Genomic DNA, 18,664 nt, shown 5'->3' with positions numbered 1-18,664 from the left:
CATATGAGTGCCCAGATATCTTTTTAACATAATGATTTATTTTCCTTCAGATGAATATCCAGGAGTGGGATTGATGGACTGAATTGTAGATCTGTTTTTAGTTCTTTGAGAAATCTCTTTTTTTTTATAGAGGTTGTACTAATTTAAATTCTCATCATCAGTTTATAAGTGTTCCCTTTTCTCTGCTTTGTCACCAACATTTATTTTTTGACTCTGTAATATTAATTTGTCTTTCTGACTGGTATAAGATAATATCTCATTGTAGTTGTAGTTTGCATTTCCCTGATGAGTAGTGACATTGAACATTTTTGGATATGCATGTTGGCCATTTGTGTATCTTCTTTGAAAACTGTCTATTCATGTTCTTTGCTCATTTTTTAATGAGGTTATTTGTTTTTGTTGTTGTTGAGTTGTTTGAGTTCCATATAAACTAAGTTATCAGTCCCCTGTTGAATGTATAGTTTGACAATGTTTTTTCCCATGCTGCAGGTTGTCTCTTTACTTTCTTGGTTATGTCTTTTGCTGTGCAGAAACTCTTCAGTTAAATGAAGTCCCATTTGTCAATTTTGTTGTTGTTGCTGCTTTGCTTTTCAGGTCTTACTCATATATTCTTTGCCTAGATCAGTGTCCAGAAGAGTGTTCCCTAAGTTTACTCTCAGGAATTTTAGAGTTTCAAGTCTCACATTTACATCTTTAATACATTTTCAGTTGAGTTTTGTGTGCGGTGAGAATCAGGGGTCCAGTTTTATTCTTGTGCATATGACAATTCCATTTTCCAAGCATCTTTTATTGAAAAGCATGTCCTTTCCACAGTGTATGTTTTTGTTGACTTTTTCAAAGACCAGTTGGCTGTAAATATGTGAATTTATCTCTGGGTTCTTTATTCTACTCTATTGATGTATGTGACCGTTTTTATACCAGTACCATGCTGTTTGGCAGCTATAACTCTGTAGTATAATTTGAGGTAAAGTGAAGTAGTGCCCCCAGTTTTGTTCTTTTTGATTGGATTGCTCTGGCTGTGTAGGCTCTTGTTTTTTGTTCCATATTAATTGTAGGATTTTTTTTCTAAGTCTGTAAAGCATGGCATTGGTATTTTGAAAAGAATGGATCCAGAAGATTGTTTTGGGTAGTAAGATCATTTTAATGATATTAATTCTTCCAATCCATGAGCATGGAATTTTTTCCTATTCGTTTGTGTCATCAACAATTTCTTCCATCCAGGCTTTTTGGTTTCCTTGTAGAGATCTTTTACATCCTTGGTTAATATAGTCCTTGTTATATTATATTTTTTGTAGCTGTTATAAATGGAATTGCTTTCTTGATTTCATTCTCTGTTTGATTGCTCTTGGTATAAAGACATGCTAATGATTATGTTGATTTTGTGTCCTGAAACTTCATTAAATTCGTTTATTAAATTTATGAGTTTTGGGGAGGAGACTTTAGGATTTTTTATTTATACAATAATATAATCAGGAAACAGATATAATTTGGCTTCCCCTTTTCTGATTTGGATGTTTTTCATTTCTTTCTCTTGTTCAATTGCTCTGTTTAGGATTTCTAGTGCTATGTCAAAGAGGAGTGGTGAAAGTGGGCATCCTTGTCTTGTTTCATTTCTTAGAGGAAAGACTTTCAATTTCTCCCTATTCAATATTACGTTGCCTGTGGGCTTGTCATGTATGTCTTTTATTATTTGAGGCATGTTCCTTCTATGCCTAGTTTGCTGTGAGTTCTTATCATGAAGGGATGCTGAAATTTAATTTCAATTTAAATTTAAATCTTATTTTTTGCATCTATTGATATCATATGTATTTTTCTTAATTCTGTTTATGTGATGAATCACATTTATTTATTTGTGTATGCTGAACTATCCTTACTTTCTTGTAATAAAAGCTGCTTGATTGCAGTGTATCTTTTTGATGTGCTGTTAGATTTAGATTGCTGGTATTTTATTGAGGATTTCTGCCTCTGTGTTCATCAGGGATATTGGTCTCTAGATTATTTATTTGTTGTATCCTTGTCTGACTTTGGTATCTGGTGAAAATGGCTTCACAGAATGAGCTAAGGGAGGATTCCCTCCTTCTCATTTTTTGAACAGCTTCAGGAAGACTGGTACCAATTCTTTGTACATCTGGTGGTATTTGGCAGTGAATCTGTCTGATCTTGGGCTTTTTGTTGTTGGGAAATTTTTAAATTATTATTACTGATTCAATCTCACTTATGTTATATTAGTCTGATCAGGATTTCTATATCTCCCTACTTCAACCTCAGGAAGTGGCATGCTTCTATGAATTTAATCATTTTCTCCAGATTTTCTAGCATATGAGCATATACTTGTTCATAGTAGTCTTTTATATGATGATCTTTTGTTTTTCTGTCGTGTCAGTTGTAATGTTTCCTTTTTCATTTCTGACTGTGTTTATTTGGATCTTCATTTATCTTTTATTGGTCAGTCTAGCTAGTGGTCTATGAATTTTATTTATATTTTCAAAGAATCAAATTTTCAATTTTATTGATCCTTTGCATTGTTTTTGCTCTCACTTTTATTTAGTTCTGCTCTGATGTTTGTTATTTTGTTTTTTCAATTGTTAAATTTGAGTTTAGTTTGTTTTTTTGTTTTTCAAGTTCCTTGAAGTGCAATAGATTGTTAATTTGTGATTTTTCTGCTTTTATGATGTGAGCATTTAATGCTATTAACTTCCCTCTGATCACTACTTTGTGTTGTATCTCACCAGTTTTGGTATGTGTGCTTTCATTTTTATTATTTTTAAAAAATGTTTAAGTTTCTGTTTTAACTTTTTGATTGACACAGTGATCCTTCAAGAGCATGCTGTTGAGTTTTCATGTATTTATATAGTTTCTGACATTCCTTTTGGTATTAATTTCTAGCTTTATTTCACTATGGTCTGAGAAAATACTTGACATGATTTCAACTTTTAAAATTTATTAAAACTTGCTTTGTGGCATACATGTAATCTATCTTGGAGAATGCTCTATTTGCTGTTAAGAAGAATGTATATTCTCTGGTGGTTGGGTAGAATATTTTGTAAATATCTGTCAGGTTTATTTTGTCTACAGTCTATAATTTATATCCAGTTTGTTAGTTTTCTGTCTAAATAATACATCTTGTGCTCTGAGTGGGGTATTCAAGTCCCGTACTATTATCGTATTGCTACCTCTTTAGGTGTAATATTTGTCTTATGAAACCAGGTGATCTGACATTAGGTGTATATATACTTAAGATTGTTATATTCTCTTATTGAACAGATCCCTTTACCACTGTAGAATGTCTTTTTTTTTTTAATTGCTATTAATCTGAAGTCTGTTTTATCTAATACAACTATAGCCACTCCTGCTTGGTTTCGGTTTGCATTTGTATGGAATATCTTTTTTCATCCCTTACCTTCAGTCTGTAAGTTTCTTTACCAGGAAGGTCGGCCTCTTCAAAACAGCATGTAGTTAGTTCAGGTTTTTAATCCATTCCGTCTATCAATATATTTTTAGTTGATCATTTAAGCTATTTATGCTCAAGGTTAATCTTGATATGTGAGATTTTGTTAATGTCATAATGTTTGGTAGAGTTCTGTCATGATATCATTTGATGTGTTTTTTCATCCTCATTTGTGTAACTGTTTTATAAGACCTATTTGTTTTGTAATTTGTGTGTTTTTATAATGGCAAATATTGACGTTTTGTTTCTATTTTAGAATTCCTTTGATCATCTTGTAAGAACAGTCTAATGGTGATAAATTTCTGAAGTGTTCTCTCTGGGACTTTCTTTCTCCTTCATTTCTGAAGCTTATTATGGTAAGAACAAGGTTATTATGATAAGATAAGAATAACCATGCCAACCATGAACTTATGATAAGTTATACTTACCAGGTATTACAATAAGATAAATTCATGGTTGGCAGGCATTTTCACTTTAAGTACTTTGAAGATAATATTCTGAACTCCTCTGGCTTGTAAGCTTTCTGCTTAGAAGTCCATTGTTAATCTGATGGGGCCTTTTTTTTTTTTTTAGTAATAGGTGACTAGATGCTCTTTTCTTGCTGATATTTGGATTTTTTTTTCTTCATCTTGTTTTACACAGTCTGGTGACTGTATATTATGGTAAAGTCTTTCTTGCAATATATTTATCTGGGGTGTGTTTTGGGGGAGCCTCTTGTGTCTGGGTGCCAAATCTCTTGCTAGACTGGGAAAGTTATCATCAACCTTTTTTTTTTTTTTTGAGATGGAGTCTCACTCTGTCACCCAGGCTGGAGTGCGATCTCACTGCAAGCTCCACTTCCCAGGCTCATGCCATTCTCCTGCCTCAGCCTCCCGAGTAGCTGGGACTACAGACTCCCGCCACCACGCCCCAGTAATTTTTTTTTGGTATGTTTAGTGGAGACGAGATTTCACCGTGTTAGCCAGGATGGTCTCAATCTCCTGACCTCGTGATCCACCCACCTCAGCCTCCCAAAATGCTGGGATTACAGTCGTGAGCCACTGCTCCCGGTCAACTATGTTCTTAAATAGATTTTGTAAGCCTTCTGCTTTTTCTTCTTCCTCAGGAATGTCAATAATTTGTAATTACAGTCACTTTTTATAGTTCCCTAGTTCTTGAGGGCATTGTTCTTTCTTAATTTTTTATTTTTGTCTGATTGAATTAATTCAAAAGATTTGTCTTCAAGTTCTGAGATTCTCTCTTCTACTTGATCTAATCTATTGTGGAAGCTTTCAACTGTAATTTGTAAGTCCTTCAATACGTTTTTATTTCCAAAAGTTCTGTATGCTTTTTTTTTTTTTCAATATATATTTTCTTAGTAAACTTCCCATTCGTATTCTGAATTGGTGTTCTCATTTCTTTGTAGTGGCTTTCAGATTTCTCTTGCATCCCATTGAATTATTTAAAATCAACATTTTGAACTCTTCATCTGGCATTTCTAAGATTTATTTTTGGTTAGAATCTACTGCTAGTGTACTATTGTGTTCCTTTTGGAGTGTCATAACCCATTGTCTTTTTTTTATGTCCAGTATTATTCTGCTGAATTATTTGCATCTGGAGAAAGTCACTTCTTTTTATTTTTGAATTTGTTTTTGTTTGGGCAGGTCTTCTGCTTTTTATTTTCTCCTTGAGACTGTGACTATGATGTGTGTTGAATAAGGCTGTTTGGCTTTGCTTCTTAATATGTTTAATGGAGAAGGCTCTGTATAATTTTGTTACTTATAAATAGCCTTCATGTGGTGGCTTGGTATGCCATTTAGCTGAGTGGGTTCTCTCCCTCCTTGGTAGCAAGTTACTGTGGATAATAATGGTAGCAGAGGTATCAGGAAGCTTGTCTATTTTCTGAGCACTGTGCACTAGTGTCAACAGATGTAGCAGTGAATTTTGTCAGTGGACCTCCAAGCCAGTAGGTAGAGCTTGGAGACAACAGCCAGATGCAGCGGTGGCAGTATAGTTTATACTTAATCTTTGTTAACAAATAGAAGTATTCATGTCTCAGGTGATGAATTGGGCTGTGAAACTCTCAGTTGTCTGGAACATATGCTCTGCATCTAAGGTGGGGGTGGGGCAAAGATGGCAATGGTTGGGTTGAGCAAGACTTCACTGGGACCCCAATGGTAGGTGCAAGTGTTGGCCCTGACAGGGGTCAGGGAGCAGATCTCAGGCCCCTGGAGAAATGCCCCCATGAGGAGGAGAGCAGCAATCAATTCTGTGCCAAAGTTCTAGCCTGGGTAAAAAAGGGCAGTCCTAGATTCATAGCCAAGCAAGAGAAACTGAGAGCCACTTTGCTCTCATGCTCCAGACCCAGGGGGTTGCCCCAGTGGCCCAACTCAGGAGTAGGTCATGACAGTCAGTCAAGTCACATTCAGTTTGCTTCAATCTGTGAAACTGCCCCAGGTTGAAACCATGCCTCCCAGGCAAATCTCCTCCCACTATAATCCCAGGAAAGAAGGTGTCCAACTCCAGCACACCTGGTCTTTGCCCATGCTACACTTGCTTCCCAGTTCTGTCCATGGAGGTCCCTCTCCTGCTTGATTGAGACCAGATTGCCAATCCCTTTCCTGAGACTCTCAAACTGGTGACCGCCACCCTGGATAGCTGACAGGTTCCCAGGCAGCCTGATATGTGCTAGGATGAGAAACGGCTTCCTTGTATCAGTGCCTATGTCTGGAAGTATACGCGGGACACATCCCAAGACTCTTCCTTCTCACAGTTTCTCTGCTACGCCTCAAGTTAGATCCAGGGCTTAGGAATATCAGTGAGCTTCCCTATGGCCTGGAATGCATGGTACTCAGTGGAAAGTTGGATCACAGAAGGACACTTACTCACTCACTCCTGTATTGGGGCTTCACTGACAGTTCTCAGCCAGGCCTTTCCATGCAGCCTGCCAGTCCAGCTTCTTTTCCCCATAATCTGAAATGTCCTTTGCTTCTGTTGAATTCCTGTGCTCTTTATTAGATAATAGTTCACACTGTGTATCTCTACACATCACTTTGATTCTACCAAGTGGGTGAGGGATACTAAAAAGCCTCTGATTTGCCATACTGGAAAAAATAAAAAATAAAAAAACTGTACTTAAATTTAAGCAGTGGATATGTTTTATAGTTGAGACTATTTTTAATATAATTAAAAATTAAAATAGTCATCCACAGCAATTTTGTATTAAAAATCCCAAAACACTGTTTATTAATATTGCCACTGCCTTATGTGATTTCTTTTTTAATCAAATTTTACCTTTTCAGTTGAAAAGATCCTCAGTTGTTTTCTGCCTATTTATATCAAGGACCAAGGACATTCCAACTGTCCTCTCTGTAGAGACATATGCTGGAGGAAGAAGAAGAGCAGGAGGGACAAGCTAAATGAAAGTTACTATTACTCTGCCTGCAGTTAACTGTTCTTGATTCTATGATTATCTACCACCAACTAAGAAAACAAAAATCAGAAAGAAACATACATTATAAATTATTAACATTACAGTAACCGATAAGGATTTTGTTGTATTCACCTCTAACTATTCCAGCATTTCCTTAAAGTAGGTTTTTCAGGTTTTAATTCTCTTTTTGGATCTTCTTAAGCAGCTTACTTTGCAAATATGAGCTAGTAACTCAATATTCCCTTATCATTTTAAAAAATAAATATTTTATGCAAAAACGAAGATAAATACCAATATAACAAACACTTGTATCAACCATAGAATTTAATAACCAAAACATTGTAGATATAACTGAAGCTTCTTTTGCTTATACTTAATTAATCTCAGTCCCCCACAATGATTCCAGAGATAACTACTATTCCAAATTTAGTGTCTATAATTCCTAGTATGTGTTAATTGGACATATATGTATAAACATAAAGAATATATGGCATTTGAAAAATATATACGGTATTATTTTGCATGCTTACAAACTCCACATGAATGGAAATCTGATGCATATGCCTTTTTACCTCTGACATTTTCTTGGAATGTCATTGTGTTTTAAGATCTTTCTCATTTTACCAATAATGCTAGTTTAATTGTCTTCTGGATTACATATAGGAATCTACTCCAATACAAACATTTTTATGGTAGAACTTCTCTAGGCTATATATCTAGTAGTATACTTTCTGGGTTATAGGATAGATTCAAGATTCATATTAATACTTATTACCGAATTGGTCCCCCAAATGGTTTTTTCTCTTTATTTCTTTTCACTTCTGTCAGCAATATTCCTCTGCATCAAATCTGAAATTTTATTTACATGAGTAAACTCTTCTTTCTGGTTTGAAGTGAGTAATATAAAACAATGTCTTTTCATTACTTTAATGTGTATCTATTAGACTACTTAGCTTTTATGTAGCTTCAAACATGTATTGGCTACTGGAACTCCCTCTATAAGTTGTTTGTTGTTATGGGTTGTCTTTTTTTCCATTTGGATTTCAATTAATTTTTATAACTTAATTATTTATTTTAGAAAATAACCCTTATTTCTGAGATACTGTTATCTATAAATGTGCATGTGTAACTATCAATACAACCATCTATGTATAACTTCATCAACTGTAACTATTATTTCACAAATCTGTTACTTTTCACTTTTTGGGGGCTGGATGGCGTGGAGCGGGTCTTGCTCTGTCACCCAGGCTGGTGTGCGGTGGCACGTTCTCCCTCACTGCAACCTCCACCTCCCAGGTTCAAGCAGCTCTCCTGCCTCAGCCTCCTGAGTAGCTGGGATTACAGGCATGCACCACCATACCAGCTAATTTTTGTATTTTTAGTAGAGGCGGGGTTTCACCATGTTGACCAGGCTGGTCTTGAAGTCCTGACCTTAGGTGACTCACCCACCTCGGCCTCTCAGAGTGCTGGGATTACAGGCATAAGCCACGGCGCCCAGTCACTTTTCATGTTGTATTTGGTGTTTATATTTTAATGTACTGTTATTCTCTTCAGAGCCTCTTTATGTAGATAGGGTATCTGATATAATTTTCAGGTATTTGTTATTCTAATGATACTCGTGTTTTGACAGTGATGGAAATATTAATGTGAATTAAATAAAACTCCTATTATTTCAGGATTTAGACATCAATCATTGCTCCATTTCTTCTTGTGCAACAAACTCCATGGTGGCTCCCAGGGCACTTTGTTTGTTATTTCTTTCATTCATTCACCAAATATATGGGAAGAAATAGAAGAGGGGTCAGAGCGAAGCAAAAGATAAATATGGTGACTTTCAAATTCATTTGCTATGACATATTTTAACTTGAATTATAGAATCAAAATGATAGCATTATTATTACTGGTGGTATACATGGGAATTATTTGGAGCCATTGAAAACAACACCCCAGTGGCTCACACTTGTAATCCCAGCAGTTTGGGAGGCTGAGGCAGGAGGATTGCTTGAGCTCAGAAGTTCAAGACCAGTCTGGACAACAAAGTAAGATCCATTTCTACAAAAATATAATAATCAAAAACTTAGCTGGATGTGGTGGCACATGCCTGTGGTTTCAGCTACACAGGAGGCTTAGGCAGGAGGATCTCTTGAGCCCAGGAGGTCAAGGCTGCAATGAGCTGTGATCATGCCACTGCACTCCAGCCTGAATGACAGAGTGAGACCCTATCAAAAAAAAAAAAAAATCCCCCCAGATATATCCCCCCACTATTTCCCCAGATAGTTGTTAGCTTAATACAAGGTAACTGGAGTTTGGGACACTCTGTGGAATAATAATAAAAACTAACTGGCCATCTGCATGGGTGGGGAGTTCGAGAGGAAATTACTGGACATCACCTCAGAACACAGACACTCCAACAAGTTTTTGCAGGTTTACTCCTTTCAAACACAATCTTTAAAGCTGAAAATATCTGAATGTTTTCTTCACTTGAAAATTAAATCTACTTACAAATGTAAAGAAGGAAAAAAGAAAGTTGAAGACCAGACTGATCCAACCACAATATTTCATTTGAATAGTTAGCTAAATCAGACCTATTTTATTGTTTCAAATATTACTATTATTGGCTATAAAAACATTTCTGTTCATGTAGCGATTTGATACTTAGAACTAAGAGTATGATGATAAGTGCATAGCATCTAAGTCATTATTATTTTCAATGATTTTTTTCTTGCCTATATTCAAAAGCATTTTATAATCACAAGTAATTTTTTTTGCAACAAATGCCGATGATTTTAAATTCCTCTTGTAAGTTGGGCTTTCAAACTCTGGTTCTTACTTTTCTAACTGTGGGTCTCCCTCTATGGTCTTGTGTTTTGTAAAAAAAAATTGTCAGCTCATACAACAAAACTAGTGAAATTTAAATGAAATGTTGTATTTGTTTTGTGTTCGTATGTATCCATAATTCATTTTATGTAACAACTTTAACTTGCAATTTGGCTTCTTTGAAATCTTTAAAAAGAATTATAGAAATGTTAATTTGAAATTGTTTAGATCATCTATCAAAAAAGGAAGTAAATAATTTATAGGTTGTTTTTGTCTGTAAATATTATGCAGCCTAGGGAAAGATCTATTTGCAGTTGAAGGGAGTGCAAATATCTTTCAAGCATGAGTGAATCTAAGTTACTCATAAGAACATAATGTGTTTGAATTTAGGTGGATTTAATTTACTTGTCTTATTGTTAATATAATTAAAACATAAAATGAAATTCTTCTGATGAAAATAATGAATCATTTCTACTTATATAACTTTACATTAAGATTTCACATCTCATTACAAGTTTACATGAAGAACAATATTCAGTGTGAACTGTGCATACAAGATGTTCAGTAGTGGGTATTGACTAAAATAAAGTGTAACAAATTTATCTGGTTTACAGGGAACCAATTAAATTATAAAAATAAAATATTTTAAAATAAATTTCAAACCGAAGGATCTCTTCTGGCTGGGTCTGATTCAAATTCTGGCAATTTGAATTGATGGTACAATAGCATCAATCAATATAGACAGGTAATTTTAATTTAGTATCTAAACCATCCACATAGAGCATAATGCAGAGTGTACTAAAAAGGCCCTCCTGCAGAGCCTCAGTTATACAAATGACTTACTTTAAAATGCACTGCTCTCTTCAAGGGACCCTTATCGTGTGTACATATGAGTTACCATACTTTTTTATTTCATATGCCTGCTTCTCCACTTGACTGTAACATCTTTGAGGACCTTCTGAGTCCATCAATGAATAATCTTTGTTTCTCAAGAAACCAGCTGTGTCTGGCAAAAAACTACCAGTAGAACCAAACTGAAGCACGTCGTAGCAAGCGAGGCAACTATAGTGGTAGATGTCTTCATAGTTTTCAAGCAAAGATGAATCTGAAGAAAGGATGATTTATTGAGTTATATATGAGGGGAAAATATCAGAAAGAGAAAGTCCAGGAATACTTTGTAAAAATCTCATAATTAAGTCAGGAATTTGAGGGAATGGAGCAATACTAAGATACTGGAAAATACTATTTGAGTTTATAACATTCTCATATTTGTTATTTCTATTCTCTATATGTTTCTCTGCAGTGACTGGGGAAAAACCCCAAAAACCTAAAAGCCAAACATGACTTATGTCCATTTGTAAAGAAAGCAAATACATATGGGACAGAGTTAGCATATTTAGTATTAGACATTTTCAAACTGTGTGCCACAGAAGACCCTAAGTGGCATTTGAGAAGCCACTGAAGTCCAAAAATGCTCAGTCCTAAGCTTCTCATACAACCTGCTTAATAAGTTTTACTTACTGAACATCAGAGTTAAATTTCATTTGAAGAAAGCATTCCCTATCTTCAGAAATCCATTATGCTTAATAAAAGCAAGTAACTTTGTTTACTTAAAAAAAATTTACTCTCAGTATGCTTTCTCTGTTGTCATTTGTTCTACTATAGAACTCAATATTATACAAGCATACACACATACATATAGTATATATACACATATATATACTATACATGTTTATGTAAAGGTCATTTGACACTCTCTCTCTTGGGTTTAAGAAAAGAATTGCAAATACATATTATTATTGTGATATAAAACCTCAATTTTCTTAAAGCAAATTATATCTGCAATCCCAAGTGTATTGTTTAATTATATCTTGTAAGACTATTTTCTTCAGATATTTCATATATTGAAATAAGTTCATTTCAGTTGTACCAAATCACCTAGTAATTGTCAAATGCAACTGTCTTCACTCGTGAACTGCTGTGGGGGATGTAATCAAGGAACGTATATAATTAGATTATGTAGATCTATGTAGATTTTTCTTATAAAAATGACTTTCCTCTCATGGTAAATTGCTACATTTAACCTAAGGAAACAATAAGAATAAAATAATGCATATTTATCAGTATCATCAGAGGAAGTTGGTATCAGCTTTGAAAAACATTCCCATATCACTGATAAACTGCCAGAGTGATGAACAAATGTTACCACTCTCAACAGTATTAAATATATTTATGTGAATAATGTAGAGCCTAATGTAATTAATTGAAAATTTAAGTAGGAAATAATGCCACTTTACCTAATATACTGCATATATTAATGCAAATTTTTTTTTCTCCAGCTTCCTATTGTATGAAAAGTGAAATACGAAGTGCTTTAAGAAATCATTGATTGTACCAAATAAAAAGACAGACACAGAGAGAGAGAGGTCAGTATGTAATTTTTTCCAGTGTAAAATTTTTCCAAATTGATTGCAAACATTCAGTGATTATACTAAAACTGAATCCTAGTTTATCAGTTTCCTGTGAATAATAGGATTCTTATTAGGATTATTGGTTTGTCACATGATATTAAAGTCCTGTCAAATTACACAAATAGATCTATTCTTCATTAGATACAGGATGTTCTTTTAGTGGTCATTTAAAGGGCTTTGAAAATATGCACTAAATGAAGTTGAAACCTATCAGTTAATTCTCTACTACCCTCGCTTATAGGTTGTCTCAATATAAGAGAACTTGCATTAACTAATCTTTTGTAGTAGCCTCAGGGCATATAACATGGAGTGAAAACAAGTTCGTGAATATTTCATTAGTTTATACAATAAATAGAAAATATGCCCTATCTAGAGAACTAGAAATCTGTGTGAATTCAGTAATGGATAATCCATGACAAAAGAAATATACTAGATGATAAAGAATGAACTCCTACAAGTTTCTTATTAGTGTTCTCCCCAAAGGGTCTATAATTTGTCAAGACTATCTGTTGTTCCATACTGTCTGTCAATATCTCAAAATGAATAGATGGCATCCACAATTGCTGATGGCATTTTAACAGATGAGAAAATTAGAGTATTATAAAGTATTTCTACTTTTTCTTATTTTCAACTAAAACTTGAAAATTTTCCAGATTATATAATCAGCTATTTATCTTAATTTGTTCTTTAAAGGTCAGAATAATAAAAAAGGGAATTAGTGACAATATAACACACCATGTAAGGAACAATATTTGGTATATGTCACATAATGCACATGTGCTTATTTGTGTATACCTACATATGCTTATATAAGTGTATATACTTATATGTCTTCATGAATGAATAAGAATAGAACCCTCATAATTTAATTGACTTTAAAAAATGTTATTAATACTATGCAGAAGTAGAAACATGGCAAACTCACACAGCTAAATGTAAAAATCTTTCTGATTTCCGGATGCACAGAGAAACTCTCTCTCGGTGTATAGGCACAGAGAGAGTTCATAGCTTCAATGCTACCATGTGTCATGGGTCAATAGTAAATATGGAAACTTTTTAAAAAATATATTCAATTATTAAGTAGCTATTTTCATTTCTGGTAGAAATGAAAACCTTGAGTGATTTGAACTCAAAGTAGAAAAATATAGAAACAAACAAGGACTAATAAACCAGGTTTTCTGTAGTCTTTCACCCAAAATAAAATAGATGTCTATAACAAACAGAGCTTACCAGATGTTTAGACCATAAAACCAAATCTTCAGTCTTTGCTGCCACCAGTGGAAAGTAATATATCAGTTGTAAATGAATCAAAACCAAAACAAAACACAAACATAACAGAGAAAAGAATTAAAATTAGGAAAACAAAGAACCATCAATATTCTGTTTTCACTTTGGATGAGAAGCTATAAATGATGTCAGTTGGCTTAGTAGCTATTGAGATACAGCAGCAGTCTGGAGATAAAGTGTATCTAGGCTTGTCAGGTAAATCTACCACGCATCTTAGTGCAACCGCCAAAGTATTAAAAGGCACGTTTCTTTAAAAAATAAAATCACAACTCATACATTTAAAAATAGTACATATGAATGATTCTATTTAGCTCAGTAATTAATTTGGGAAATTGGAAAGTTGTTACCACTCAGCTAAAAAGAAAAAGCAGAAAATATACATTTTTATAGATTAGGAAAGGATACAGAACTCTTAATATGGGTATGTTGTCTCTTCGTATTTATAAGCAAGAATAATTTTTGCATTGTTTTCAGTCATCTACAAAGCACAGAGGTTAAGAAAAACTCGGAATGGATAAGTCCTTTAGAGCTTTGGTAGAATCAGAAGATTCTGAAGGACATGCTAAGAATGAAGTTTTTTGGGAGGCCGAGGTGGGCCGATCACAAGGGCAGGAGATCGAGACCATGTTGGCTACCATGGTGAAACTCCCTCTCTACTAAAAATACAAAAATCAGCCAGGCATGGTGGCGGCGCCTGTAGTCCCAGCTACTTGGGAGGTTGAGGCAGGAGAATGGCGGGAACCCGGGAGGCGGAGCTTGCAGTGGGCCGAGATCGCGCCACTGCACTCCAGCCTGGGAGACAGAGCCAGACTCCGTCTCAAAAAAAAAAAAAAAAAAAAAAAAAAGAGTAAAGAGTAAAGTTTTTCACTGAAGGACAGCTTTTCACTTGCATGGGGAACCCTTCCTTTAGACAAGCCTTAGTTCTGGTATTCAGGGCACTAGTGCTGGAACCTGACATCCCATTTCGGGATATAGAGCTGCCCCCACCTCCGTGTTCAGGATCCAAAGGGATTCTCAAAGACTAAATCCCTTCCCCTGTGCTTTTAGCCACTGACTGAGGCGCAGCTTTAACTCAGACAGATTACTGGAAATTCCATGTGGTTACTTACCTCAGCATGCACATTGCCATTGCTTGTTTGGGTCTTTTGTTACCATGCAACTGTCCATAACATTGAATTTCTTAGAAATCAGTAACAGAGAAACTGAGATTAATTTTATCATATTACGTACTTTGGCATAATTTGGTCCTTGGGTCACCTCAGTGGGGAACAAATCCAGTCCATCAATCCACATACCTGGTTTGATCTCCTTCTTGCTCGCCAAACATCTTTGTGTAAATAGACCACAAAGTTGAGTACAGTCATGCTCCATATGATGACGTTTTGCTTTGCAACAGATCACATATATGATGGTGGTCCCGTAAGATTACAATGGAACTGAAAAACCCCTTTCACCTACTGGTGTCAAAGTCATTGTAACATCCTATTGCAATTATTGTATGTTTTTAATAAATACAGTGTAGCCTAAGTGTGCAATGTTTATAAAGTCCAGTGATGAAGAATAGTACTCTAAGCCTTAATACTCACTCACCACTCACTGACTCACCCAGAACAGCTTCCAGACTTGCAAGTTTCATTCGTGGTAAATACCTGACACAGATGAACAATTTTTTTTATTTTTTATACTGTATTTTGGCTGAACCTCTTTTATGTTTGGATATGTTTAGATACACAAATACCACTCTTATGCAATTGCCTACAGTCTTTAGTACAGTGACATGCTGTACAGGTTTGTAGCCTAGAAGCAATGGGCTGTACCATCTACCCTGGGTGTGTCATAGGCTCTACCACCTAGGTCTATGTAAGTACACTGTGTTATGTTCATGCAACAATAAAATAATCTAAAAGGCATATCTTAGAATGTGTCCCCTTCATTACACAATACATGACTGTACTTGCAGCTTATGATTGAATTAGAACTCTAGTCTATTAAAGAATGAATAAATAAATACTATAAGACTGTTAAATGGTTTGCTCAGGACAAAATCTGCAACTAAAACTCAAATTTTATTTGTTCTATGATAGCCCATGTACTATAATAAGAACTTGATTAGATATCAGAAAAATAATTGTATTCTCATCCTTTGAAAACAAAACAGTTATTATGTGAGAAAGAGATAGACAATAAACAGTATGTAAAATAAAAGATAAGTGCAATGTAGCATAGATGTCTAGTCCAAGTTTCATTACATGTTTCTCAAATTATTACATATGAGGATATTGACCTCTGAGAAACTGAGCAAAAATTTCAAAATCATTAGTCTACTAAGTGACAGAGCTGAAACCTAGAACAAATGTTATGATTCTGATTATCTAGTTTACATTTACTTTCTTATGTTGATCTCAATATTTTAATAACTTGAACTCATAAATATCTAGTCCAATCATGTTTTAAACATACAGTACAAAAATGAGCTAATTTATACTTACAAAATTGTATTACTTACTGAAAATGACATACTTAAATAAATAGTTTTTTAGATAATATATCTCTGCAACAGAATGTATAATGGAAAGCACAGCTATTATAATTCTGAATTGTACTATAGTTGTATCACATATAGCACATTGAAATTGAGAACTGAAAACTAATCATTATACCTTCTTAATGACTCACTTTGACTCTATTTAAAACCAGATTTTCACAGAAATTTAATTTTTGCTGTGTGATCTTGCAATTTCCAGAATTTCACAATAAAATATTCTAATGTAGCATACTGAGCATTATTTATAGTGTCTCTTATGTTTATAGCTAATAAGGTTGTCATAAATTCAGAACAAAATGCATTTAAAAGCCTGATTGTTATTACAATAATAAAACTTAAGAATTATATGAGAAAAGATGAAGGGGGAATAATTTGTGTTAGAAACCAAACTTAAGCATACTTTGCTTTACTCGTTTTTTCCAGGTTTTCTAACAGCCATAGCAAAAGGAAAATTAATAGATTATGTAGATGCTATTATCAGCTTTAATGAGCACATTTATTTTTCAGAATAGACATTTTTACTTTTTAACTACACTCAAAGATTAGTGTTCTGTATTAATTTTATTTGTAAGTTTAGTCACAATTTAAGACATCTTCATCAATATTTCATTTATTGAATTTTTATATAGCTTCTGTTAACATCTGAGAACATATTACATTACAGCTTTATAAAAACATTTTTCTATAATTGCAAATTAATATGTACTCTTGTTTGTAATCTAGTTTAGTAGAATCACAAATTTTGCTTAATACAACAAAAGAATTGATGGTTAGCATGACCAACTGGCAATTTTGGTCATATGTTTCTAGAGAGCCATGCAAACACATCTTAAGATTCAATAGTGGCATTTCTATTAATGTCCTGATGTAAAGATATTTGTTCTAATATAAAATTATTACTGATTTATAAATGCATACTCCATTATTGCCTAATAACAGTTATAGGATAAAAATCAAAGATGGTCCTTTTATTGAGCCTACTCTGTTATCCTGTTGGATGATTTACCAATTCTTTCACCAACCCAACATTCTTGCTGCTATAGGTGCTTCCACTAATGACCTCTCAGCTTTACTAGACGATAATCACCATGCAATTGGAAACACCTTTCCTGGAGGTGCCTGGCAGTTATGCCCCTCCCCTATGCCTGATGGTTTGTGTTCAGTGATTTCCTGGTGCAGTGACTGACTCCCTGCAAGTGGCTACAAATTGCCCTTACCCATCTGAAGGTGGGAAAGACACTGGAGCTCCCTGTGAGATCTGAATAAAACCAGACCTCACCTCAAACCACAGTTTTAAGGAGCTTCATCCCCACCTTCAATTCTGCTTCCCTCCTCCCAGTTTCTCCTGTAGTGCTCTTTCAAGAAATCCTTACAAACAACTCCCATTTTAGGTTCTGAAGCTAATAAATCTAATTTAAGAGAGTAATGTTCTGAAAGATTTGAATGTCTTCCTCTGGTTCCATTTTGTTCTATTATGGTGTGCTTTTCATACATCAGGAAAAGTTATCCTTTGTAAGAAATCAATTTTCTGATTAAAATCCTATTAGAGTAAGAATATCATAAATGTTCTTACCATGGTTTATAAGGATTGGTAAAATCTGTTCCCTGTTTACTTCCCCGCACAAATATCCCACTACTGTTTTAACTCGCAAAATCTTATCTGCAAGTATTATCTTATTTCTGAAAAATAAATAAAGAGGCAAAGTCTTGGGAGAAGAGCTCACTAAGCATAATACAAATGACCTAAGGTAAGAATAAGCTTCTTAGTTTTCTTTACTTCCTTTTCACCATTAAGATTTCTCTTCAAATGTCACCAGCTTCCAGTTAGCACCCTTGAAAATGGTGCATAATGTATCAGTTATATACTACTGAAAATGATGGCAAAAATGATGATTGTTTTTGCACCCACCTAATATTTTCATATACCTAGTAATAATCTGTCATGTGATGACATCGAAGAAACACAATTTATTCAATTTGTAAGAACACATATGATAGTACTGGTGATGGGACCGGTTATTTCTATATCCATAGACACTATATTAAACAATTCTCAAAAGAAGACATTTATGCAGCCAACAGACACATGAAAAAATGCTCATCATCACTGGCCATCAGAGAAATACTAATGAAAACCTCAATGAGATACCATCTCACACCAGTTAGAATGGTGATCATTAAAAAGTCAGGAAATAACAGGTGCTGGAGAGGATGTGGAGAAATAGGAACACTTTTACACTGTTGGTGGGACGGTAAACTAGTTCAACTGTTGTGGAAGACAGTGTGGCAATTCCTCAAGGATCTAGAACTGGAAATACTATTTGACCCAGCCATCCCATTACTGGGCATACACCCAAATGATTATAAATCATGCTGCTATAAAGACACATGCACACATATGTTTATTGTGGCACTATTCACAGTAGCAAAGACTTGGAACCAGCACAAATGCCCATCAATGATAGACTGGATTAAGAAACTGTGGCACATATACACCATGGAATACTATGTAACCATAAAAAAGGATGAGTTCATGTCCTTTGTAGGGACATAGATGAAGCTGGAAACCATCATTCTGATCAAACTATCGCAAGGACGGAAAACCAAACACCACATGTTCTCACTCATAGGTGGGAATTGAACAGTGAGAACACTTGGACACAGGAAGGAGAACATCACACACT

This window comes from Chlorocebus sabaeus, chromosome 22 (genome assembly GCF_047675955.1).
Source record: "Chlorocebus sabaeus isolate Y175 chromosome 22, mChlSab1.0.hap1, whole genome shotgun sequence".
Classification (NCBI taxonomy): Eukaryota; Metazoa; Chordata; class Mammalia; order Primates; family Cercopithecidae; genus Chlorocebus; species Chlorocebus sabaeus.
Note: the sequence above shows the minus strand (reverse complement) of the source record.